We start from the raw sequence: 26,757 nt of genomic DNA on the forward strand, positions 1-26,757 counted from the left end.
GGCACCGCCCCTCAGCGCTGCCGCCCCCTGGGCTGCCACAGAGCCCGGCCCGCCGGCCCGCCCTGTTCTGTGTAGTAGGACACTGAGTGGCACTGCGGCCTCCGCGACCGTCCACAGCATTTTTGTGCATCTTGATTCCGAGCTTCTCGGAGCCCTGCCACGTCTGAACCCCGGCAAGTGCCGATCCACAGCCCATTTCCAACGCTTGGGTCTGGAAAGACACCGGGCTTCAGCGAGCGGCAGGGGCCTCCCAGCTCGCAGGTCTGCAGTGGGCCGGGTTTGTGCCAGGCCCTGGCTCCCGAGAGGAGGAGGGGTCCTGCTCTGCGCGCTGGCACCTCCCCACACAGAACTCAGTCTGGACTCTGCAGGGTTTCTGGGTCTTTTATTATGAAAGAGCAGTTTGATGGGGCTGGGCTGGGGCTCAGTGGCACAGTGCTCGCCTGTCACTCGAGAGGCCCTGGGTTCGTCCTCATAAAAATTAAATAAAGGTGCTGTGTCCACCTACAACTAAAATATACACATAATTTAAAAAAGAGCGTGTTGGCATGCCTGAGGTCACACCCCCGCGGGAACTGGAGGGAGGCTGGCGGTCCTGGTAACCCTGGTCCTCTGCAGCAGCTGGCGCCTTTCACCCCAGCCATCCTGGGCCATTTGCCTGGCAAGCCGGCTGGGCGGCCTCCAACCCTCCGCTGAATCCGCAGCACCCCATGGGGTCTGGCACGTCCCATTGGCCAGGCATAAGCGCTGAGCACACCACGTGAGGCCGGGGTGTAGAGCCAAGGCCCAGCACACAGGAGCCATGCCTGAGGGGACAGCCTGCTCTCAACAGTACCCTGAGGCCTGCACCACCCGCCACCGGCCTCCAAAGCCAGAGGGGCTGTCTCCTCCCTCTGTCTTCCAGGTGTGGATTCCCAAATCAGGCACCTGAGGGCCCAGCTCACCCATTGGCAGCAGGGCAAGTAGTACCTGCGAGCCCCTGAAGCAGGTGCCCACCTGCAGCCCAACCCTCTGTGGGCAGCTGACACACATATGGGGCCAGTACTGCCCCCTGGAGGATGGAGAGGGTATGGCAGCCCCTGCCCTCAGTCTTGAGGCAGAGTCCATTCTGCCCCCGGAGGATGGAGAGGGTATGGCAGCCCTCACCCTTGGTGTCGAGGCTGAGTCTGTTCTGCCCCCCGGAGGATGGAGAGGGTATGGCAGCCAGCACCCTTGGTCTCGAGGCTGAGTCTGTTCTGCCCCCTGGAGGGTGGCAGGGGTGTGGCAGCCTGTGCCCTTGTCCTTGAGGCTGAGGTGGTGCCAACACTGTCCCCTGGAGAGTGATAAAGGCAAGGCTGGCAGCATCCTGGATCTTGAAGCTCCATCCTAGAGACCCAGGTGGCTTTCAAACCTGCTTCAGAGGTTACCTGGACAGCGACTGTCCCCTCACAGGGGACCCATGGGACAAGTCCAAACCCACCAAGCGGGCACTTTCAGCCCAAAGCCTGCAGGCTAACTCCTCATCCTCGGCCTCAGGGGCTGGTGCCTTCTCTTTGAATCCATCAAAGTACTTTCCAGAAACACCCTCCAGTTCCTCAGCCACGGCCAGGTATGTGCTGGGCTGCGCTGCCAGCTGGGGGCTCTTGACGAGCAGCCAGAAGATGGGCCCTGCGAGCAGCCACAGGGCACTCAGTCCACACACCCGAGGACACCAGTGCCCTGCCCCACCCTCAGGGAGCCCAAAGCCCTGAGGCCAGAAGCCGCCCCAGAGCCCGGCAGTGCCCATCTCCAGCCTCTGTCCTGCGTGTCTCTCCACCTCAGGTCCCTTCCTGGCACTGCCCAGACAACTCCCTCCAGACGCAGGGACCAGCCCCAAAGCCACCTCCCCAGGAAGCTCCAACGGAGCCCTCGCTTCTCCTGGTCAGCACCTAGTCCTCACCCTCCCAGCTGTCCTTGAAACAGCCTCTACTCATGGAAGCCTCGGGGGCAGGCATGGCCTGGGGCTCCTGACACCAGCCCCACCCACGAAACGTCCCCAGGGTCACAGACACCAGGCCCAATGCTCTGCCCAGCTTCCACTCTGGGACAGACACTGGGCATGGCCGTTCACAGGAGGGATCAGCCAACAACGGAGGGACCCTCGCTGAGGACATGAGGACACTGGCACTCAAAGGGGAGCGTTTCCCCACACAGCTCAGCCAGTCTGGGGGGACGCTGGCCTTGTCCTGAGCACAGCCTGACTCCAGAGCTGGCTCCGCAGCTTCCCTCTCCAAGACACGGCTTTCTCGTGGGTGTCTCGTGGGAGCTACGCTGAGGCTGGAGACCGGCCGTCAGAGGAGGGGCTCATCCTGCACACCACAAAGACCCAGGGCGGGACCGGGAAGAAGTGAAGCCAGGGACGGTCGGGGGTGGTCCTGGGCCCAGGCTGAGAGGGCAGGGTCAGAGTTCCGCAAAGGGACCCAGACCGGGGGACTCACCAAGGGTGAAGCTGGAGAAGGTGGACCTGTGCATGCCCTGTGTCTGCCCAGCTCCGTCCTGGCCACTCCGGGGTGCAGAGCATTCACAGTCACACCGGTGCCTGGAGAAAGGTGAAGCTGGGTGGCTCACTCCTGGCTGCAGGCTGCCGCAGGCCGGCTCTGGGGCCTCCCCGCCCAGTGCTGCCGCCCACACTGGGATCCATGCCACCCTCCCGCCCCTCAGCATCAAGGGTCCCATCTCACAAGGCAGCTCTGTCACACAGCTGCCAGGGCAGAGCGCCCCCAGAGCGCCACGAACCCACGGCACTGGGCTCCACCGGCCCCGCCAGTCTGAGCAGGGGCCAGGGTGGGGTCTGAGAGGCTGCCACTGCGGCCAGCTCCCAGGTGAGGCTGGCGCTGCTGGCCCACACACCTCCCCGAAAAGCAAGGGCCTCCGACAGCTTTCTCAGCACGAGCACCTCGGGCAGTGGCGCTGGGGAGCCCCCTGCGCGCTGCAGGATGCTGAGCAGCGTTCCCGACCTCACCCAGGTGCCAGCAGACCCCCCCCGGGTGTGATGATCACGTCTGCAGACCCTGTCCCATGTCCCCTGGGAGGCCAAAATCACTCCCAGCTGAGAACAACTAGCCGAGAGGCTCAGGTGCCCATCTAGGACAAGCAGGGAAGAATGCCTGAGGGCAGCAGCCAAGGGGGACCAGCAATCCTGGGAGCAGCCTGGGTCGGCACGGTCTGCCTCGGTGTCCGCGGGGAGCCCGGTGGTGTGTGGCTTCACTCCCGTCTGGACGCGCCGCCCTCCCCACCAGGGCCAGGGCGCAGCGGCTCCCAGACGGGGCAGGGACGAGGCCAGCAAGGCTGAGCTGCACACCTGGCAGCCGGCGGCTCAGCTCCTTGGTGAAGAGCACGAGGGCCAGCTTGCTCTGGCAGTAGGCAGCCTTGGTGTCATACTTCCTCCTCTGCCAGTTCAGGTCCTCCAGATCCACGTGCCCAGCCACATGGGCCAGGGACGAGAGGTTGATGATGCGCGCGGGCGCCGAGGCTCTCAGCTTGTCCAGCAGCAGGTGTGTCAGGAGAAAGTGACCTGGTGGAGGACAGCGGGACACTCGCGTCTGCGCTTGCTCGACGCGAAGGTACTGGTTCCTTGTGCATTCCCAGCAGCAACCCGCGAGCCCAGTTCCTCCGCATCTGCAACAGCACCTGCTTTGGTGGCCTGCTCCATCATCGCTGCGCTAACGGAGGCGAATGGCACCTCATCAGGTTTTCATTTGGTCTACTTTTTAATTGAGAAAAAAGTTGAATATATTTATGGTGTGCATGTTTTAAAACGGGCACACGCTGAGGAACAGCCCAATCAGGCTCACATCTGCACATGCCTCAAAAATCTCAGCAAATTTTCATGTGTACAATAGAGCTTGCCTCTGTATCTGCGCGTTCCATATCCACAGATTCAACTGACCACCACTGAAAAGATGCAGGAAGCTGGGCACAAGGGCGCACGCCTGTAATCCCAGCAGCTTGGGAGGCTGAGGCAGGAGGATTCCGAGTTCAAAGCCAGTCTCAGTAATTTAGGGAGACCCTAAGCAACTCAGTGAGATGCTGTCTCAACATAAAAATAAAAGGGGCTTGGGGTGAGACTCAGTGGTTAAGCACCCCTGGGTTCAATCCCTGGTATCAAAAGAAAAAGAAAGAAAACATGCAGAAAAAACTACATTGATCCGGACATACGGACTTTTCTTGTCATCATTCCCTAACAACATGTGTTTTACCTACATACGGGCATTTGCACTGTGTTCAGAGTAAGAAGCTGAGAGGTCAGCATCCACACTGTGTTCAGCATCGCCACGGAGAGCTCGTTTAAGCACAGGAAGGCTGCGTGCTGTGTGCAAATACTACATGGTTTGCATAAGTGCCTTGAGCATCCACGGGTTCTGGTACCAGCCGGGGGCTCTGGAGCCAGCCCCCAGGGATGCCGAGGGACGCTGTACACTGTTATCACCTGCAGCCAGCTGGTAAATAATTATCTCTTGAACTTATTCCTCCCAACTGAGATGCTGCAGCCTTGGCCAATGCCTCCCCCCCGGCCCTGTGGACACCACTCTGCCCTCCACCTACGTGCAGCCTCTTCACACAGCAGCAGGAAGAGCGGGTGAGGACGGTAAACACCTCTGGTGTCTGCCTGGGCCTGTCCGCGCTGGGGAAGAGGTCAGCGGCACTGATCAACACCCCACAGCACACGGGCCGTCCCTGGCAAGCCCCGGGATAACCGTGTGAGGTCACCTGGGGAAGGACGCCCTCTGTCCCGAGCTCCGTCCTGCATTTCTCTTCCAGTAACAGAACGTCCAGCCACACACGACACCCAGGGGAGGACTCCCTGGCCACTACCAAGGTCATGTGACAGCGCAGCCAACAGGATGTGAATGACAGCACACATTACAGGTTAAGTCCCCAGCACCCCAGAACATGGCTCTACAGGGGACAGGGTCTGTACACGAGTAATCAGGCCTAAGTGAGGTCATCAGGGTGAGCCTTTTGGGACGCAGACTCACACGCGGGGACAAGCCAGGGAAGAGGAAGGTGGGCATCGGGCGCTGCCGCTTCATCCGAGCAACACGAAGGCTGCAGAAAATGCCAGGAGCCGGGAGCGCCTGCAGCAGCCCGAGGAGCCGGCCCTGCCCACACCCTGGCCTGGACTCCGCCTGCAGAGCCGGGCCTTCCCGTTGCCGCAGCATCTGCCGTGCACCGTCAGGGCGGCTTCCGCTCACGGCCTTTCCCACCACCAGGCGAGGCCTGCAAGGAGCCGCTGAAGCCCACAGGACAGAGGCACCTTAGAGACAGCGAAGAGGAGACCCGGAGGCCGGGACCCAGGCTTCCACAGAGCACCGCCCCACACGGCCACGCTCCCCAAAGAGAAATGAAGCCTCCACGTGGGTCCCCGGGGAGCCACCCTCACGCCTGCACGGCTAACACCCAGGCCCTCACGGCCCCGCTGGGCAGACGGCCGCGTGGAACAGCAGGCCAGCCCATTCGCTGCTCACCAGCCACACTACTCCAGACCAGTGGCTCTGATCCACTCCCCTTGCTGCCCCCGTGCAAGAGTCCTGCCACAGTATCCAGCAGGCATCTACTGAGTACCTGCGTGTGCAGGGCATCTTGCTGGTCCTGGAAACAGCACAGAACAAGTCCCTGCTGTCAAGGGATCTGCAGTCTGATGAGGCAGACAGACAGTAATCGAGAAAATAAGTCAGGCACAGTGTGTCCGCCTGCAATCCCAGTGACGGGAGGCTGAAGCAGGAGGATCCAAGTGTGAGGCCAGCCTCAGCAATTAGCAAGACCCTGTCTCAAAATAAAACACAAAAAGAACTGGGGTGTAGCTCAGTGGCAGAGCACCCCTGGGTTCAAAAACAGCAAATGACACCATGACGGGATGGAAAGAACCCGGCAAGTCGGTGGCATGGAGCAGCCAGGAGGGGCCTTGCTGAGGGGCATCAGGCCTGGGTCCTCATGGCCGGGGCACTTGGGCAGAATGGAGGGGCAGACAAGCTCTGGGCCAGGAGAGGGGCTGGTGGATGGGAGGAAGTGTGGAGCAGGGCGAGCGGCAGAGGGCAGGCGGGGCGGGGAGAGGGGCACCATTGAGGCATCTCCAGGTGCGGGTCCAGGCACGAGGACCGCTGGAGGCTCACGGGCTACTTCCTAGGGCTGGAAGCCCCTGGCAGAAGCCAGCTGCCACCCAACAGCCACTCCCTCCCCTAAAACCAGAACCAGTTCATCAAGGGACGTGGACGACTCACAGAATCATGACAGTTTGGCAGCAGAGAGGAAGGACAGACAGATGGAAGCACGGTTCTCTGCACAAAGGGACGGGAGGTGCTGAAGCACTAAGCAACGAACAGGCAGGCCCCTGCTGCCCAGCTGCCCAAACGCAGCAGGCGACCCTGCACAGCGGGCAGAAGCCACTCTCGGGCCGGGCGAAGCCACCATGAGTCCCGCCCCGACCTCACCCAGGTAGTTGACGCCAAACTGCATCTCAAAGCCGTCCTCGGTGGTCCAGTGCGGGCAGCGCATCACAGCAGCGGTATTGACCATGACGTCCACCCGCTCCTCCTCTGGAAGACAGGTCAGGACACGTGCGGCGGGCTGAGGGCAGTCTCACCCTGCCCGGGGCTGCTCGGCATTCCCCCGACTCCTGTCCACCTCCAGCCTCCTGAAATGAGGCCTCCACAGAGGTGTCCACCGTGCAGGTGAGGGTCATCAGGGTGGGCCCCGATCCAACAAGACTGGGGTTCCCAAGAAGGGGCACAGGCTCAGGACGCAACAGGGGGTGGCCCTGGGGTGGCGGGGTGGAGACTCCTGGATCCTCAGCTCCACCCGCTGCAGAGGCAGGGGCGCTGGCCAGGCATCCCGAGGGAGGCGGCCCAGGGACACCTGGCTCAGGCCCTCCGCCTCTACACCCGTGAGAGCGCACTTCGGCTCTTCGTGACACCACACCAGGACGCTCGTACACACAGGCCCCTTCTAAGCCTGCAAATCTGGCCTGCAGGGGCCTCGGCACTGCAAGGGGCACTCGCAGGCCGCGAGGCGCTGGGGGCAGCTGGCGCCAACCTCATGCCAAGTCCACCACTTGCACAAGCAACAGGAAGATGCTCAGACAGACTGGAGCCTCGGCGTCCTGTCTGTAAAACGGGACGAAGGGCAGAGCTCCCACACACCGAGCTGCCAGGCTGCCATAAGCAAGCCCCACAAACCAGTTTCAACAACAGAAACCTACAGTCTCGGTTCCAGAGACTGGAAACCCAAGGATGAGGCTGCAGCCCGGCTCTTCTGAGACCGAGGGACAGAGGGACGGCCTCCCCGGCCCCTCCTCCACTGTGGACGGCATCCTCTCCCCGTGCCGTGCACCTTCCCTCTGTGCGCATCCATCTCTGTCCCCGTTTCCTCTTGGAGGACACCAGAAGCAGTGCACTGGGACAACCCTGATGACCTCCCTGTAATGGGAGTTTAAATGCCAGCATCCGGACAGACCAGCAATCAAACTTGGCTCCACCCTGACCAGCTGTGTGACCCTGGCCAAGTCACATAACTTCTCTGTGGACTCAGTTTCCTCCTTTGTAAAAAGGACTACTAGTACCTCCTGGTAGAGACGTGTATTATTCATTCATCAGGTATGTTCTAAGCACCTACTAATGGGCCCTGGACATTCAGGGTGGACAGGACAGTCGAGTCCCACCTTCCCAGCGGGATGTCCCAGTGTAGCTCAGAGCCAAACAGAACAGACTCCTCCAGTGGAAGGAGCTGTGGCAGAGCAAGGGGCTGGGGACAGAACCCGGGTGCTGGGACGACGCCCGGAGCCCGCGCGGAAGCTGAGACCATGGGGGCCGGGGAGCGGCGCGGGTTGGGGCCCAGCAGGGCGGGGTCCTTCTGGCATCTGGGAACCTCCCTCACCGAGCTCCTTAAGGCATAGGACGTGCCGCCCTCGCGGCTTGAGCCTCTCATCCTGGCCTCCCATCTGGGGAAGCACCCAGAGGCCACCACGTGACTTGCTGAGCACAGATGCGACTCCACCTAGTCCTCAGAAGAGTCCCCGCAGAACAAAGGACTACTAACTGGGCTCCCAGAGAGGGGCGTGAGGCTCAGGGAGGCTCAGGGCCCCGGGCGCGTCGCCAGGGCCTGCGCTGAGCAGCAGTGTCCACGGCTGGAAATGGAAGAGGAGCTTCCTGGAGGAATCAGCTGGGACCATGTGCATGAAGGGTACACAGAAGGTGCTGGATAAACGTTCATCCCTCACTGCTGTCTCAAAATCAATACACAGAGCTGGGGATGTGGCTCAGTGGTTAAGCCACTGTGGTTCCATCCCAGTACAAAAAAAGCAACTACGGAAGGAGACCTGTCTCCTCAACGGGATGGCCACTGGTGTGGAAGAGACGTCTAGCTCTGCTTCTCTTTCGCACGGTATTTGACAAATTTTCTGAGCGTATTTCTTTCGCGTGAAGGACAGCAACCTGGCCCACATGCGAATCTTCAGCTCGGACCCAGCCACTGGCCTGCTTCCTGGCTCCCCTACTCGGCGGGGCTGGCTGGAGGGGAGGGGCGCAGGCTCCACCGCGCACCGCGGAAGGGAAAGCTGCACTCGGGACGCCAATGTCTGCATCTCAAACGACCTTCATGTGAGAAGAGGTCATTCTTCACCTGTTTCTTTCCCAACCAGGTGAAGTGAAAAACAGGTGGACATGGAAGAGGGTAAACCACAACTGTCAATCACACCGCGGGCTGTCAATCACAGATGGCGGCTGCAGGTGCCACAGCTCCGGGACTTGCCCGGCTCCGGCTCCTCAGAGCTGGGCCCGGAGTGGCCACCCAGACCTCAGCCCGCGAGGTCAGCGTGCCCCGCCTACCTTCAATGACCTTAGCTGCAAACTCCCGGATGGACTTGAGGGAAGCCAGGTCCAGGTGCCGGGCGCTGGACACGGTGATTGAGGGTCTCCCCGCGGATGTCCCTGGCCGCCGCCTCGCTACTTCTCCATGTCTCGGCAGGCCAGGATGACGTTGCCTCCTGAAGCCAGCAGGGGGACACAGTTCAAAATGAAGCAGACTCACCCCCAGGGTCTCGAGAAACGGAGTCTGCCACCCACACCCGCCAGGCTCCACAGCCGCGTATCCCGACAGCAGAAAGTGGACCCCGGGCGTCAGCCACAGACCAGCAGACAGCAGACCGTGGTGCAGCCTGCGGCAGGGCGTTACTCGGCCGGAAAGGGGAAGGAAGCACCACCATGAGAGCGGGGGGCCCTGCAGTCACCACGTCAGTGACTGCCACTGGCCTGGGCCCCAGAACAGGTGAGGCCCAGAGGCCAAAGGAGGGCTCTTGGCTTCCTAGGGCTGATGGCTTGGGCATCAGCCAGGACGGGCGAAGGGACCAAGGTATCTAAGCTTCAGGGCGATGACCGTGTCATAAGACAGGCAGTGGCAATATCTGCACCACTCAGCGTCCTCAACATCACTGCCTGTGCGCTGAAGTGGGTGGACCCTGTGACATGCAGGCGCTCCTAGATTCGCCACAGGATTCCACCCCACAAGCCCACCGCAGGCTGAAAAGTGAGAAGCTGAAAATGCACCTCGCATGCCTATCAGATTACATGCTTGTAATCCCAACGACTCGGGAGGCTGAAGTGGGAGGATTGCAAGTTCAAGGCCAGCCTCAGCAACTCAGTCAGACCCGGACTCTTAATAACAAATAGAAAAGGGTGGAATGTGGCTCAGTGGTTAAGCACCCCTCGGTTCTTCCCCAGTAACCCCCTCCCCCCCCAAAAAGCATGCACCTCCTGCCACCTATACAAGCCACCGCTCAGTCCACCTGCCTCCAACATGACTGCCAGATTGTTGAGGCTGGTCTGGAACTCGAGATCCTCCTGCCTCAGCCTGCCACTAGGATGACAGGTATGGCCACTGTGCCCAGCAGTTTCCTTCCTTTTGAGGCTGGGTCACATCCCACTGTGTGGCTGGACCGCATCTTGTTAGAGGGGTTGCTTCTGGCTTTCGGACTGCCACGAACACTGGTGTGCAAGAATCTCTTTGAACACAAAAGCAGGCGGGTCCTCACCTCTTCTGGCCAGTTCCAAGGCAGTCTGTTTCCCGATGCCCGTGTTGGCACCCGTTACGATGACCGTCTTCCCGGCTATGTGGCCTTGCTGGGACAAGCCCCACCAGCAACATAGTCCCTGAAGGTGAGAGACAGCCCGGTCAGTTCTGCCTCTCCACTCCGACCCTGCGCACCCCGACAGTCCGCCCTGAGCTCACGCCGACCGAATGACAGAAACACTGATGCTGCAGGGTGCCCGCACGGTGTCCACCGGGCCGCCACAGGAGGCCTCCGCCAGGTGAGTCCCCAGCTTGTGAACATGCACCGCCTGAGGGTCCGGGGCTGCTGTCACATGCCCACACGCCCTGGGGGCTTAAAGCCACGGTGCGCCGCCCTCCAGCTCTGCAGGCAGCAGTCTGGGCTACCTCTGTGGGAGGTCAGGGCTGCGCTCCCTCAGGATGACACTCTCCCCACACGGCCTAGGATACTCTCCCAATCTCAAGACCCTTGACTACACCCACCTGCACAGTCCCCTTGGGCACGTCTGGGCATCTGGAAGGAGGCTTAGTCCTCCTGCCACCCCCACACCCACAGAAGCAAGCTAACATCCCCCAGGAGGCAGCTGGCCAGACAACCCCCATCCACACTGGGAAGGTCACTGTACAGTTCACTGGCTATCAGCCACCAGAGGCTGAGTTTTAGTGTGGACTAATTAAGTCCCTGTCCCTGTACTCACCTTCACCATCAGTGCACAAAGCAGCCACAGGCAATGCATAAACAGACAGACACAGAGGTTCCAATAAAACTTTATTCACCAGGAGAGGCAGTGGGCCAGGTCTGACCCGAGTCACAGTCTACAGATCAGCACTGCGTCACTAAGGACACTAGAGAAAGCTGAGATTTCAGGACAGCGCCTACCTCAACCAGGCTTTGTGGAGACCCAGAGTTAAGCTACAACACATGCTTTCCAAAGGGCCAGGCACATGGTATGTGCTCAGGAAAACACTGCCTCCACCCCAAGAACTTGTCCTAAGATCAGAGGGGACTCGCAAGGCTGGGCACACAAAATCCTCTGATCAGGTACATTTGGCAACCCCAGTGAGGTGGGAAAGGTAAGCCCCTCAGCTCACAGATGCCCAGGCAAAGGCCTCACTGTCAAAAAAGGTCAAGACTCAAATCCAGGTCAGCCTGGTATCAGGGCTGATGCTCTCAAATCGGCCCATGTGCTACTGGGGCCACAGCAGGCCAACCAACCATAGCCCATCATGACCACATGACCAGGCCATATTAGGTCCACACCACCAACCTGAAGTTGTGTTTATCTTTTTAATAAAGTAAATTCTTGCTTGAGGTTAAGGCAGAAAGATCGCAAGTCAAAGCCAGCCTCAGAAACTTAGCAAGAGCCTAAGCAACTCAGTGAGACCCTGTCTCTAACTAAAATACAAAAAAGGGCTGGGGATGTGGCTCAGTGGTTAAGTGACCCTGAGTTCAATCCCTGGAACAAAAATAAATAAATTTAAAAAAAAAAAAAAAATATATATATATATATATATATGTATACACACACACACACACACTGAATTCTTGTTTGTATTTGGATAGACTTTATTGACAAAACCTATATATATTTATCATGTGGAGCACGTTTTCAAAGATATATGTTACAGAATAGCTACACTGCGCTAATTACCATATCCACTCCCTCATATACTTATTTGTGTGGATGTAAAGATAAAAATCTGTTCTCGGCGGATTTTTGAAAACACGTTCATTGTCATGAACCACACTCTCCATGCTGTACCATAGAGCTAGTTGTTTGGATACGTGGTTTCAATGTTGAATTTCGCAAGTCTTCCTCCCACCAGCCCCCCTTAACCAGCTGGCACTGCCTGTCCGTTTGTCTGTCTTCTCTCCTCTACTTTTATTTTTCTGGCAGTGGTTCTGTACAAAGTACACAGCACACACCATCTGCCATCATGACCACTTCCACAGGGGCACTTCTGTGGTATCAAACGCCATCATGAAATGATGCTTGCCACCCGCCTCCATCTCCAGGAGGCTTTTCATCTGCAAACTGAAACTGCCCGTCAACAGCGATTCCCCGCTCCCCACCCGCAGCCCTGCCTTATGAACACCACTCCTCTAGGGACCTCAGCCGCCAACCTTCACCACGGCTGTGGACACCAGCCCACCTTCAGCAAGTCCAGTCTCCCCACCTCCTCAGATGCCTACCACTGGCCCGTCACCTGGCCTGGCCGCCTTCAGACGCTCCTGCTGCTGCTGCTCATGGAGCCTGTCCTCCCTCCACTCCATCCTGGCCACAGACCTCACAGAGCTCATTCAGACCAGGTCACTCACCTTCTCAAACCTCTGAGAAGGCTGCCACCTGGCAAGCATAACACCCAGCACTGTTCATCTCTGTCCCTCTGGACACCTGCACCCTGGGCAGGGGAGGCCACAGAGGAAGCCTGGGAAACAGCTCAGCACAGGAGAAAGGGATATCCTTACAGGAACCAAAGAAATACAAATGAATATGAAATACCACTCTTTCCCCATTGATTTTGTTGAGAAAGAATTTTTTTTTTTTTTTTTTTTTTGGACAGGGTCTTGCAAGATAGCCTGCACTGGCCTCGAACTTGCAATTCTCCTGCCTCAGCCTCCTAAACAGCTGTGATTACAGGTTTGCGTCATTGTGCCCAGCACAATTTATTTTTTACCGATCATAATAATATCCAGGGTTAGGGTTTGTATGACTCGAGTACTCACAGGGAGTCTGTTAAACATTCCCTGATGGTGATTTAGTCTTAGGTGTCAAACCATAAATGTGTGCATTCTCCCCCCCCTCCCCCACTTCTAGACATTGATCCTAGAAGAGTTCCATTCTTTCAGTGCTATTTCTACCTGCAGAAAACTAAGCAGTTAGTAAACAGGGATGGGCTACAATGTAGCCTCAGGATGAAACTCTACAGCTTTAAATAACAATTGGAAAAAAACCCTAAGAACATGCACCCTTCAGTGCTAAATCAAAGGTAGAAACAAAACAGGGTTCCAAGCACACGGTGGTGGAAAGACTGTGGGTTCCTAAGTCAGACACGAGGGACCGGGAAGCTTCCCACTCCCCCAGGTTAACAAGGAAAGGCGCTGTCCCCGCGGTGCTGAATATATGGTTGTCACTACTCTGCAGTCAGTAAGTCCCTAATTTCCCGGAAGAGGAGGAACGACAGGAGGAAGGGAGGGAAGGCAACAAAGTTCTAGGTACACACCCCTGTAACAGGATCTTTCCGTTTACTGAGTCGTACAATTCTACTTGTTTCTTTGATTTCTTCGCATGCAGGCCAGCAGGTAACACGCGGTAAGAGTACGATTAGTATTTGCCAATTGACTGGGATCAATCATGGAAATCCGGAAGGAAAGAGCCATAACGCTCACCAGGGCCGGGCCCCGCCCCTTGCCCCGGGTGACCTTGGACCGGCGACGGCGCCCCTGCCATCCTGGCCTGGTTTACGGCTCACTTTCTGCAAGGGCGCTGCGGCCGGCGTGAGCCGGGACTCGGGCCCGGCCGGGTCGGCGCCCCTTCCCCGGTGCTTCCCTGCCCTCCAGCGGCCGGCGCACCGGGCCGCACGTACCTCACTTGAGCAGCACGGCGCCACCCACCGCGGTGCCCAGCACCGACGCCGGCAGCAGGTAGCGGTTCATGCCGGGCGAGGAGCAGGCTCCGCCGCGGGGCCGGGACGAGCGCGGCGCCCAGCCACCCACGTGCGGAGCAGCAGCGCGGCGCAGGCGGACCCCGGAACCGGGCGGGAGGAGCGTGGCGCGGCCGGGCGTGGCCTCCAGGGCGCGGGCCTATGAGGACGGGCCGAGCGCTCGGAGCGCTGGGAATGGTAGTTCGGGGCGGGGGCGGGGCGAGCCGCGGGTCCAATGACGTCACACTCAACCCACAAATAGGCGCCGCTACCCTTGCAAGACTCGCTCCACCTTCAACGCGTGTGCTCAGGGTGGAGTGTTTTTGCTTTGTTTTGCTACTGGGATTGAACTCAGGGAACTGGACCACTGAGCCACATCCCCAGCCCTTGCTTTGTATTTTATTTAGAGACCGGGTCTCTCTGAGTTGCTTGGCACCTTGCTGAGGCTAGTTTTTGTTTTGTTTTTAAGTTGTTGATGGACCTTTATTTTATTCATATTTATTCATATGCGGTGTTGAAACTCTAACCTCACGCATGCTAGGCAAGCGCTCTACCACTGAGCCACAACCCAGCCCTGAGACTGGCTTTGAACTCGCGATCCTCCTGCCTCAGCCTCCCCATACAATGGAGTTTTAACTCAGCCGTAAAGCAGAATGAAATTATGTCTCTACTGGCAAGTGAAGGATCTGGAAAACGTCATGCTAGTGAAGTCAGCCAGACTCAGAAAGTCAAAGGTCAGATGCTACCCTCACATGTGGAAGCCAGAGAGAAAGAACAAATTTTAAAAGGGGGAGTGGGATCTGAAAAAAAAAAACAGGACAGTGGAATAGAGGATAGGAAATAGGAGGAGGGGAGGAAAAGGGGAACGGCATAATGAAATTAACCAGACTACGTCATGGGCATGATGAACACGGCACAGCGAACTCCATTTTTATGTGTGACTCTAATGCACCAATTGAGAAAAATCAACTTTAAAAATAAAAGATAGCCGAGCAGAATGGCAACTTAGCAAGGTCCTAAGCAACTTAGACCCTTCAAATAAAATATAAAAAGCGCTGGGATGTAGCTCAGTTTTTAAGCACCCCTGGGTTAAATTCCCAGTACCAATAAATAAATAAATAAAACTACAGATTAAAACAGAGGTGGTGGCACATGCCTATGATCTCAGGAGGCTGAGGCAGGAGGATTGGGAGTTCAAAGCCCGTCTCAGCAATTAGCAAGGCCCTAAGCAACTTAGCAAGACCCTGTCTCTGAACAAAAAGGACAGCGGATGTGGCTCAGTGGTAAAGTGCCTCTGCGTTCAATCCCCTGTACCAAAAACAAAATAAAAAACAAGGATAACAACCAGTGTTGGCAGGTGTAGAGCACTCCCTGTGGGTGGGGCGTCAATTACAGGTTCCCCTCAGGCTACTCAGCCTTCTGAGGCAAGCGCATGGGAGGACTGAGGACAGGTGTGGACCAGCCAGTCCCCTGTAGGATTGTGCGAAGGAGTGGTCAGTCATTCAGAAAGAAACAGACCGAGGAAAAGGTACCCACAGCCTTACCTCTGCCTCATTTCAAGAGGCTAGAAAGCAAATAAAAAGCAGCCTTAATGTCCAGCAATGGACCAGTGCTCAGTCATTCTTTCCAACAATCACTCAGCGCCTACTGAATGCAGACACTGAGCATTCAGCAGCAAGATAGGGTTCCCTGAGCATCGGGTGCTAAAAATAAAATTCATTCATCTACATGTGTTTTGGACCAATTATCCTACAGCTCATTGGGCTCAAAAGCTTGAGAACACCTCTGAGAGCCTTCATTTACCCCCAGAGCAGGGAGAGCTGGCTCTGAGCAAGGCACATGACATTAAGGTCACATGAGCATGTGTGTGTTGTTAGTGTACAAAGAAAAACTCACTGTCAGGCGTCTATCATCCGCCATCTGCCTGCCTCTCGCCTGTCCATCGCCTGCCTTACACCTATCCATCACCCAACGCACGAGGTTCACCTTCCGATCTTCCACAACAGTCAGCAAACTGATCGCCGACCACCAGTGGAGCACCAGCTGCCTGCTGTTGCCTGGAAGTTCACTGTTACAGTACCTGCAGGTTTGATTACACGTGGCTGCTGCCATTTTGAGACAACAGCCAGGCCCCTTAGGACCCCTGGCCGGACTGACTGAGCCCCGTCTCCAGGATCCCTCAGCCAGACCGATCACTCCCTGCCTCTGGGGCCCTCACATCAACTGCTGCTGCCGCCAGGACCCCCAGACCAACTGACTGCACCCTATCACCAGGAACCCAGACCAACTGATTGCACCCGGCCTCCAGGATCCCACAACCACACCAAACACACCCAACCTCCAGGACCCCTGCCTGACCAACCGCATCCCGTCTCCAGGACCTCCAGCTGCCCACGTCCACCCCAGAGCTCCCCATTTGCCAACACATTTCGAAACCAGAGCAGCCATCTTGGATAATCCTAAAAGCTCCGATCTTTGGGTGGGGCAAATCCCATCCTGAGACGCCTGCGGGAGGCTTGAAGCTCATTGTCAGGTACCTCTCATGCATCGGGCTACTGAACACTGGGAGGTTTCATTACTATATGACTGCTATACTGTAAATTTTCTTTTTTCTCATTTTTAAAAAATTTAAGTTCTTATTTCTTTACTTTTCTTGCTCTCTTTTCCTTTTGTTTACCTGTTCCCTCATCTCCCTTTTTTGCCTGCTAACATCCGATTTCTTTTGATTACACTCTCACCCTTTCTATTTTCTAGAACTTCTGTATATTCTTTTCTTATCCCATTAACAGCCACATTCTACATACCTCTTTGTCCTCCATTAGAAACTGCAGACCTTATTGCAAACCTGTTTGTTTTACTGAAGATAATATTTGAACTCATTCTGTCTACTATGACAATTTTGTTATTGTTCCCATAGGGGCTATTTGGTCTAGGATTGCATAGTGTCTGGTTTGGGCACTGCTAATATTGATCTTCCCTTAAGAAAGGGTTTTGGAAACCTATAGGGCCACTATAAGCCTATAGGGGGAAATCTGCAATACCCCAGATCTGCACTGCTAGAGGGGAAGATACATGAACAACATGAAAAAACAAGGGAAGAAAATGATCCAAACAAATCTAGATTCTATATGAATAGAATCCAATGACAGTATGTTAGAAGAAATGTCAGAAAAGGACTTCAGATTATACATGATTAAGATGATTCGTGAAGCAAAGGAGGAGATAAGAGAGCAAATGCAGGCAATGAATGATAATACCAATAAGCTGAAAGAGCAAGTGCAGGAAGCAAAAGATCATTTCAACAAAGAGATAGAGATTCTCAAAAAAAAAAAAAAAAAAAAAAAAAAAAAAACAAATGGAAATCCTTGAAATGAAGGAGACAATAAAACCAAATAAAAAACTCAATGGAAAGCATCACCAACAGACGAGACCACTTGGAAGACAGAACCTCAGACAACGAAGACAAAATATTTAATCTTGAAAATAAAGTTGCCCAAACAGAGAAGATGGTAAGAAATCATGAAAAGAATCTCCAAGAACTATGGGACATCATGAAAAGACCAAATTTAAGAATTATCAGGATTGAGGAAGGCACAGAGATACAAACCAAAGGAATGAACAACCTATTCAATGAAATAATATCAGAAAATTTCCCAAGCCTGAAGAATGAAATGGAAAATCAAATACAAGAGGCTTACAGAACACCAAATGCACAGAATCACAACAGATCCACCCCACGGCACATTATAATGAAAATGCCTAACACTCAAAATAAAGGTAGGATTGTGAAGGCTGCGAGAGAAAAGCATCAGATTACATATAGGGGGAGACCAATACGGATAGCAGCAGACTTCTCAACCCAGACTCTAAAAGCTAGAAGGGCCTGGACCAACAATTTCAAGCTCTGAAAGAACATGGTTGCCAACCAAGAATCCTATACCCAGCAAAACTAACCTTCAGATTTGAAGATGAAATAAAATCCTTCCAAGATAAACAAAAGTTTAAAAGAATTTACAAAGAGAAAGCCTGCAGTACAGAATGTTTCTCAACAAAATATTCCATGAGGAGGAAATGAAAAACAACAATGTAGGTCAGCAAAGGGAGGAACCATAAATCCTGATTTAAGAGAACCATAAATCAGGAAGACATAATGGTAGTAAATATTTATGCCCCAAACAATGGTGCATCCCTATACATCAAACAAATGTTTGTCAATTTCAGGAATCACATAGACCACAACACAATAATTCTGGGTGACTTTAACGCACCACTGTCACCACTAGATAGAGCTTCCAAACAAAATCCAACCAAGGAAACCATAGAACTCAATAACACAATCAATAACCTAGACTTAATAGACATATATAGAATATTCCATCCATCAACAAGCAAATTCACTTTCTTCTCAGCAACACATGGAACCTTCTCGAAAATAGACCATATGTTATGCAACAAAGCAGCCCTTAGGAAATGCAAAAAAATAGAGATATTGCCTGTGTTCTATCAGATAATAATGGACTGAGAGTAGAAATCAATGACAAAATAAAAAACAGAAATTACTCCAACACCTGGAGACTAAATAATATGCTATTATTTAGCATAAAATAATATGAATGACTAAATAATATGAATGAAACATGAATAACAAAAAACACCAGGGAGGTGATAAAAAGAATTCTTAGAGGTCAATGAGAACGACGATACAACATATCAAAATCTCTGGGACACTTTGAAAGCGGTACTAAGAGGAAAATTCATTGCATGGAGTGCATTCAAGAAAAGAATGAAAAGTCAACAACTAAATGACCTAACATTACAGCTCAAAGCCCTAGGAAAAAGAAGAACAGAATAACAGCAAAAGTAGTAGAAGACAGGAAATAATTAAAATCAGAGCTGAAATCAATGAAATTGAAACAAAAGAAACTATTCAAAAATTGACAAAACAAAAAGTTGGTTTTTTGAGAAAGTAAACAAAATAGACAAACCCTTAGCCACACTAACAAAGACAAGGAAAGAGAAAACTCAAATTACTAAAATACATGATGCAAAAGGAAATATCACGACAGACACCACTGAGATACATAACATAATGAGAAGCTACGTTAAAAATCTGTATTCTAACAAAATAGAAACTACCGAAGACATTGACAAATTTCTAGAGATATATGCTCCTCCCAAACTGAACCAGGAGGACATACACGATTTAAACATATAAATATCAAGCAATGAAATAGAAGAAGCCATTAAAAATCTACCATCCAAGAAAAGCCCAGGACCAGACAGATTCTCAGCTGAGCTCCACCAGACCTTCAAAGAAGAACACATTCCAATACTTCTCAAAGTATTCCAGGAAATAGAAAAGGAGGGTACCCTACCTAACTCATTCTATGAAGCTAATATCACCCTCATACCCAAACCAGGAAAAGACACATCAAGGAAAGAAAATTTTAGACCAATATCCTTGATGAATATAGATGCAAAGATCCTTAACAAAATATTGGCAAACTGTATCCAAAAACATATTAAGAAAATTGTGCACCACGATCAAGTGGGGTTCATCCCTGGAATGCAAGGATGGTTCAACATTCATAAATCAATAAACGTAATCCATCATGTCAATAGACTTAAGGAGAAGAATCATATGGTTATTTCAATTGACGCAGAAAAAGCATTCAACAAAATACAACACCCTTCATGCTCAAAATACTAGAAAATAATAGGAATAGTAGGAACATACCTGAACATTGTAAAGACTATTTATGCTAAGCCCATGGCCAACATCATTCTTAATGGAGAAAAACTGAAACCATTCCCTTTAAAAACGGGAACAAGACAGGGATGTCCTCTTTCACCACTTGTATTCAACATTGTCCTCGAAACTCTAGCCAGAGCAATTAGGCAGACTAAAGAAATTAAAGGGATACAAATAGGAAAAGAGGAACTTAAGCTGTCACTATTTGCGAATGACATGATTCTATATTTAGAGGATCCAAAAACCTCCTCCAGAAAACTTCTAGACCTCATCAATGAATTCAGCAAAATAGCAGCATATAAAATCAACATGCATAAATCTAAAGCATTTTTATATGCAAGCGACGAAACAGCTGAAAGGGAAATGAGGAAAACAACTCCATTTGCAATAGCCTCAAAAAATAAAATAAAATACTTGGGAATCAATCTAACCAAAGAGGTAAAAGATCTCTACAATGAAAACTACAAAACATTGAAGAGAGAAATTAAGGAAGACCTTAGAAGATGGAAAGATCTCCCATGTTCTTGAATAGGCAGAATTAATATTGTCAAAATGGCCATACTACCAAAAGAGCTATACAGATTCAATGCAATTCCAATTAAAATCCCAATGATGTACCTTACAGAAATAGAGCAAGCAATCATGAAATTCATCTGGAAGAATAAGAAACCCAGAATAGCTAAAGCAATCCTTAGCAGGAAGAATGAAGGTTGGGGGGGTATACAATACCAGAACATCAACTATACTACAAAGCAATAGTAACAAAAACGGCATGGTATTGGCACCAAAATAGACAGGTAGATCAATGGTACAGAATAGAGGACATGGACACAAACCCAAATAAATACAATTTTCTCATACTAGACAAAGGGGCCAAAAATATGCAATGGAGAAAAGATAGCCTCTTCAACAAAAGGTGCTGGGAAAACTGGAAATCCATATGCAACAGAATGAAACTAAACCCCTATCTCTCACCCTGCACAAAACTCAACTCACAATGGATCAAGGACCTTGAAATCAGACCAGAGACCCTGCATCTTATACAAGAAAAGGTAGGTCCAAATCTTCAACATGTTGGCTTAAGATCAGACTTCCTTAACAGGACTCCCATAGCACAAGAAATAAAAGCAAGAATCAATAACTGGGATAGATTCAAACTATATAGCTTTCTCTCAGCAAAGGAAACTCTCAGCAATGCGAAGAGAGAGCCTACAGAGTGGGAGAAAATCTTTGCCACTCAGACTTCAGATAGAGCACTAATTTCCAGAATATATAAAGAACTCAAAAAACTCTAGACCAAGAATACAAATAACCCAATCTACAAATGGGCTAAGGATATGAACAGACACTTCACAGAAGAAGATCTACAAGCAATCAACAAACATATGAAAAAATGTTCACCATCTTTAGTAATAAGAGAAATACAAATCAAAACTCCACTAAGATTCCATCTCACTCCAATTAGAATGGTGATTATCAAGAATACAAGCAACAACAGGTGTTGGCGAGGATGTGGGGAAAAGGTACACTCATACATTGCTGGTGGGGCTGCAAATTAGTGCAGCCACTCTGGAAAGCAATGTGGAGATTCCTTAGAAAACTTGGACCCTCCATTTGACCCAGCTATCCCACTCTTTGGCCTATACCCAAAGGACTTAAAATCAGCATACTACAGAGATACAGCCACATCAATGTTCATAGCTGCTCAATTCACAATAGCCAGACTGTGGAACCAACCTAGATGTCCTTCAGTTGATGATGGACAAAGAAACTGTGGTATATATATACAATGGAATATTACTCAGCCATAAAGAATGATAAAATTATGGCATTTGCAGGCAAATGGATGAAATTGGAGAATATCATGCTAAGTGAGATAAGCCAATCTCAAAAATCCAAAAGACAAATAATCTCACTGAAAAGCGGATGATGACACATAGTGGGGGGTGGGAGGGGGGCAAGAATGGAGGAAGAAGGGACTCTGTAGAGGGAAAAGAGAGGTGGGAGGGATGGGGGGAAGTAAAAAAATAATGGAATGAATCAAACATCATTAATCTATGTGAATGTATAAATATGCAAATGGCATGCCTTGATTCCATGTGCAAACAGAAACAACATGTATCCCCTTTGCTTACAATAAAAATAAATAAAAAAAGAAAAGAAAAACCTCCACAGTGTGCTGTGTGGGCCTCAGCACCCCTTCTTGCTTATCTACAGCTTTCCATTGCTCTTGAATGACAGTTTCTTGAGGTGTAGGTGAAACCATCCCGTGACAGGCAGTGAAGGGCCCAGCTGTCTATCCCCTGATGGATGGATAAACAAATGTGGTCTATGCACCCAGTGGAATATTTCCAGCCTGATAAGGAAGTACTGACCCATGCTGCAACATGGGCCATCTCAGGGACATGTCAAGTGAAACAAGCCGGGCACTAAAAGGCAAATACCACCAAGCTCAGTGGCACACCTGTGATCCCAGTGACTCAGGAGGCTGAGGCAGGAGGATCACAAGCTCAAGGCCAGTCTCAGCAACTTAGTGAGAATGTGTCAAAATACAAAAAATAAAAACGAACTGGGGATGTAGCTCAATGGTACAGCTCCCCTGAGTTCCATTTCTAGTACCAAGAAGGAGGAGGAGGAGGAAGAGCGGAGGGAGGGAGGGAGGGAGGAGAGGGGAGAAGGAGAGGGAAAAAAGGGAAAGGAAAGGAAAAGACAAAAGGAAACGTGCAAATGAAGTGGCGCGACGCACAGTCCTCGTGCTGCTTCCCTGACCTGGAGCAGAGCGGCGCCCCTCCTGGAGCCTCCTTTCCAGTCCGTAACCTGGAGTCTGGTGTCACCTGCCTCCCGCACAGGGATGGGCACAGGTCTTCTGAAAGGGGCCGGGTGATACCTCAGCTTTGCTGGCCTGGCAACTGCAGCCTCTCTGCCACCATCCCTGGAAGCATCCATGTATGCAAAAATGAGCTTGGCTGTGTTCCAATAAAACTTTATTTATACAAAGAGGTGGTGGGCCACAGTCAGCCTGCTGCCGCCATTGAAGTCGTTAGCATGACAGGAAGCGAGTCAGGACCCAGAGGTAACCCTCAGTGAGTGCCAGAATATTTCTGCTGTCACCATTGTCAGGAGAGTGAGGCGTGGGAATCCCCCAGACACTGCAGGGATGCGGGAATGTCTCCTCAGACTCCAGGCAGGCTGTTATTGCCATTGACAAGCTCCTGAGGAGCACGGGGTGCTGTCCTGGGTGCTGAGAGGGCTCTGCCGCTGTCCTTGCTTTTCCATCAGAGACTCTGCACCCAGCTCCCCCAAAGCACTTCCTACAATGAGAGAGCACCCCACATCTTGGGCTGTAAGAGGAGCTGAAGCGTGCACACCCCAGGGCTAAAGACTGGCGCCCTGCAGTTCCGCACTGTGCAGGCAGCTGCTCTCCTCCGTGCCTCAGTCTCCCCGTCTGTAAAGTGGGGAGTTGGGCAAAGCATACCAAGGAGCACACAGAGCTCTTGGATGCTTCTGGACACAGCAGGGGTGCAGTTCCATGCTGGCTCTGTGGCAGGTTGGGGTTTGTTTTAATTTGTGTGTGTGTGTGTTTTTTTTTTTTTTTTGGGGGGGGGGGGGCGGGTTTTCCTGGGATTGAACCCAGGGTGTTTTACCTCTGAGCTACATTCTCAACTCTTTTTTTGTTGTTATTATTTTTTTATTTTTATTTTAAGGCAGGGTCTCACTAAGTTGCTGAGGCTGACCTTGAACTTACAGTCCTCCTGCCTTGGCCTCCTGAATGTCTGGGATGACAGGCGTGCACAGGCTCTGATTGGGTTTTGGAAGGGTGGTGACAACTTATATATCCCGACCACATGCACGGTCTACAATGTGACCTCAAGCCTTCTCCACGGAAAGACGCCTCTGTGTCCCCTCCCCTTGAGAGTGTGTGGTCCAACAGGTGATCATGATGTAGGGCTGTGTGTCCTCCCAGCCTCAACCTCCCCCTGCACATGCCACACCGTGAGGGCCCTTTGCTGGAGCATGCGAAAGACCTCTACATGCCCCAGAGCAGCCGGGCCGGACGGTCAGCGGGAATCGAGTCAGGAGGCCGAGGTGCCCATCATCTTGACTCAGGTTGTCCAACTCTCCAGCCCAGGTGCTGCCCCAGCTTCCGGTTGGCCTTGACTGTCGCAGATGCAGCAGAAGGGAGCTGCCTCCACCAAGCCCGTGCAGACGCAGACCACGGGAAGTAGCCACGGTCTGTGTCTGAAGCCACAGTGCTGGAATAACTTGCAACACCATCGGAGCAGCGGGGACCGGCGCCTCGTTCCGTCTGGATTTTTGTCAGTACAGCTCCCCAGCGCAGCACGCTGTACTGGGCTCAGTAATGGGGAGCAAAGGGGAAGAGGAAGCAGGGTCGGGGGGATGAGAGGGACAGGAGAGGAGTGAGTGAGCCTGCCTGCCAGCTGGGATGGGGCAGGGTGGCTTCCTGCAGGAAGGAGCGTCAGTCACAGGGCGCTCCAGACGTGGGAACAACCCTGCACAAAGACGGGGCAGGAAAGCCTGGGAGATGCGAGAGGAGGCAGAGCTGCTGGGGCGAGGTATGGTGCTGGTGGAAGCGGTGAGGCTGAGCCCAGAGCGTGGCTCAAACACCAGGCTGCAAAGCTTGGCTTTGACTCAGAGTACTGGGGAGCCACAGAAGAGTTTGAGCAAGGGAGGGTCATGAGTGGATGCATGTCTTTAAGGTTTTCTTTTTTCTGTCTAGACTATGAACTTGAGAGATAAAGCGGATGTAGGAAGGATGCAGGAAGAGCAGCTCTGGCACCAGGGACTTCCCCTTAGGGGAAGTCGACTCACTCTTCCCCAGCCCTAATTTACAGTTGGGCTCAAGAACACCCAGAATAAAGATTAAGTTCCCTGCCTCCGCTCCACCTAGGTGTGGCCATGCATCTCAGTTCTGATCAATGGCACACAGGCACTTAAAAGGAAATGACACCTCCTCTTCCCTCCGTGCTCCTGGCTGGAAGGCAGATGTAATGGCCAGACTGGAGCAGTCAACTTGGACCATGAGGTGGAAGTTATACAGTAGTCTACCCCTTGTCTATGGCTTCACTTTCCATGGTTTTGGTTACTTAGGATCAACCACAGTCCAAAATTCCAGAAATGAACAATCCACGAGTTTTAAATTGTGCTCCATCCTGTGCAGCATGGTGAAGTCTTGGGCTGTCCTGCTGCATCCTGCCCAGGTCGTGAATCCTCCCGCTGTCCGGCATGTCCACACTGTGTCCACTGCCCACCTGCTAGTCCTGGGTAGCCGTCTTGGTTACCAGATCAGCTGCTGATGCATCACGGAGCTCCTGTTCATGCATTTATCTTAATGTCCCCAGGACACAAGAGTAGTGATTCTGGCCCTTCAGATACGCCAGGCAGAAGCCACAGAGCACTTCCTGTAAGTAAAAGGTGAAAGTTCATCACAGACACGCTGGTATAGGGGGAGAGTAGGACGGGGCAGAGCTGCCCGCAGGGCGCATGGGGTCTTGGACTCCTGTGGATCAGGCAGAGAGTGGGATGGAGGAGCCCGGTCCCTGAGGTCCAGGAGGCAGGTGCCAATGAGCCCTGAACCTCCACCACAAATACAAGCGTGAGAAATAAGTTCCCACCTGGTTCAAGGCACTAGCCGGCTTGGTTTTCCCTGTTACGCCAGCGGCCCTCCCTGTCCCAGAAACCACAGCTCCGTCCTCCCGGTTGCTTAGACCAAAAGGTGGGCTGCCCTGGTCCCTTCTCCTCTCATTCCTGCCTGCTCTTCCTCCAGCTCTGACCCATCTCGGCAGCCCGGTCTCCTGGGGCCGGGTGACGCCTCCTCGCCTGTCCCTCTGCCTGCCCTGCCCTCCCTCCAGCCCTCTCCTCCGCCAACACTGACCCAGGCATTTTCAGGTCTCACTCAGTGTCCAGTTGGGACCACAGTCCTCAGGGCTGATCCAGGCAGGAAGCACCACAGGTTGACAAACTAATGGTTGAAGGTTCTGTGAAGCACCAGGACATTGACACGGTCTCAGCATCTCCCCAAGAGAAGCTTCCTAAGGAAAAGAGAAAACTACTGAAGAGGGATGGGCCTGGCAGCAGCATGTGGGGATGAACAGACAGCACAGCCGGTGGGTCATGGCAGAGGGGCGGGAGGTGGGTCCTGAGACTTCGCAGCTAACAGTGCAAAGCCCAGGAGGCCTCCCAGGCTGGGGCGTGGCTCAGTGGGGGCGCACGTGCTTGCGTTCTCGGCACCCCCAGCTTGGTCCCCAGCACAAAACAAAGCAAAAGAAAGCAAGGAAACCACGCTGAGGGGCAGGCCACAAAATAACCATCCTGGCCTCTCCAAATGCATCAAGGTCAAGAAAGACGGAGCAGCTATTCCAGGTTCAAGAAGACGCAGAGGCATGAGCTGGGCCGGAACCCTACCCTGGGGAGAGAGAACCGCACTGCGGGCCTCACTGTGAGGACGTCACTGAGGCCATCAGTTCCGCTGAGGCCTGCAGCACCGCTAGCCGCCGTGCACTGGGGCTGTGTGACACAGTGACAGTGTCCTTAGAAAACACACTGCAAGCGTTTGGGGTTAAGTGACATCAGCTCTGCAGGCCACTCAGTGCAGAGAGAGCGGGACACACACGACTGCCCCTGCTCGCTGGTGACCTTGGGGTGTGCCGGCGCACCGGGGTTTCTTCCCTTCTTCCTGCACCTTTGCCATAAGCCTGGAATGATCTGGAGACTCGAAGAGTGCAGCGCGGAGGAGCCTGGCTCACGTCGCGGGGAAGCCAGACCCAGGTCACCCAGCCGTGCACCGGAGCTGCGGAACCACAGGCGGCCCGGGAGGGGCGACGGCCGGCTCTGCGGGATGCCGGGGCGGCGCTGCCCGCGGCGACCTGCCCGGGGCGAGGCCCAGGACGAGGCAGGGCTGCGGGGCGGCCCGCAGCGCGCCCTCTGGTCGCCGCCGCCCGCTCGGTCGCTTCCTCGCGTGCGCCCCGCGGGGCGTCACAGCCCGTCCCCGTTCGCGGGAGGGAGAAGCGGGGCGGTCGCCGCGGGGCCTCTGCTCGGGTTTCAGGAAGGGGCTGCCAGGCCGCCCCACCCGCGTCCCGCCCAGAGAACAAACAGCTGGCCGCCGCCCGCCGCCCGCGCCCGCCCGGCCGGTTCTGGGCCGCCCGGCGGAGCCGGTCCCGCCCCCGCACCCCACGGCTCTCAGGAATGGGGCGAGCCGCCCTGTCCCCAGCCCGCCCCGCGGACCCTGCCAGCTGACCTCTGCGCCGACTCGGCCTGAAGGCCGTCCACGTCCCCACGCCCAGCCT

General features: G+C 53.4%; 1 long non-coding RNA gene and 1 pseudogene across 2 annotated transcripts; one reads left to right on the forward strand and one right to left on the reverse strand.

Annotated features, from left to right (window-relative positions):
* Nucleotides 1–1,398: 1,398 nt before the first annotated feature.
* LOC306648255 (retinol dehydrogenase 13-like) lies at nt 1,399–13,787 on the reverse strand (annotated as a pseudogene). The gene is made up of 7 exons (XR_013766957.1): nt 13,650–13,787; nt 10,040–10,157; nt 8,838–8,995; nt 6,447–6,551; nt 3,317–3,529; nt 2,454–2,554; nt 1,399–1,644 (listed from the first exon to the last, which is right to left on the reverse strand). The product of XR_013766957.1 is annotated as a retinol dehydrogenase 13-like (transcript).
* A 9,247-nt stretch (nt 13,788–23,034) lies between these two features.
* LOC306648290 lies at nt 23,035–26,103 on the forward strand. The gene is made up of 3 exons (XR_013760344.1): nt 23,035–24,875; nt 25,361–25,578; nt 25,826–26,103. It is a non-coding gene; the product is annotated as an uncharacterized lncRNA (long non-coding RNA).
* The last annotated feature ends 654 nt before the right edge of the window (nt 26,104–26,757 follow it).

This window comes from Sciurus vulgaris (assembly GCF_902686455.1).
Source record: "Sciurus vulgaris genome assembly, chromosome: 17".
NCBI lineage: Eukaryota > Metazoa > Chordata > Mammalia > Rodentia > Sciuridae > Sciurus > Sciurus vulgaris.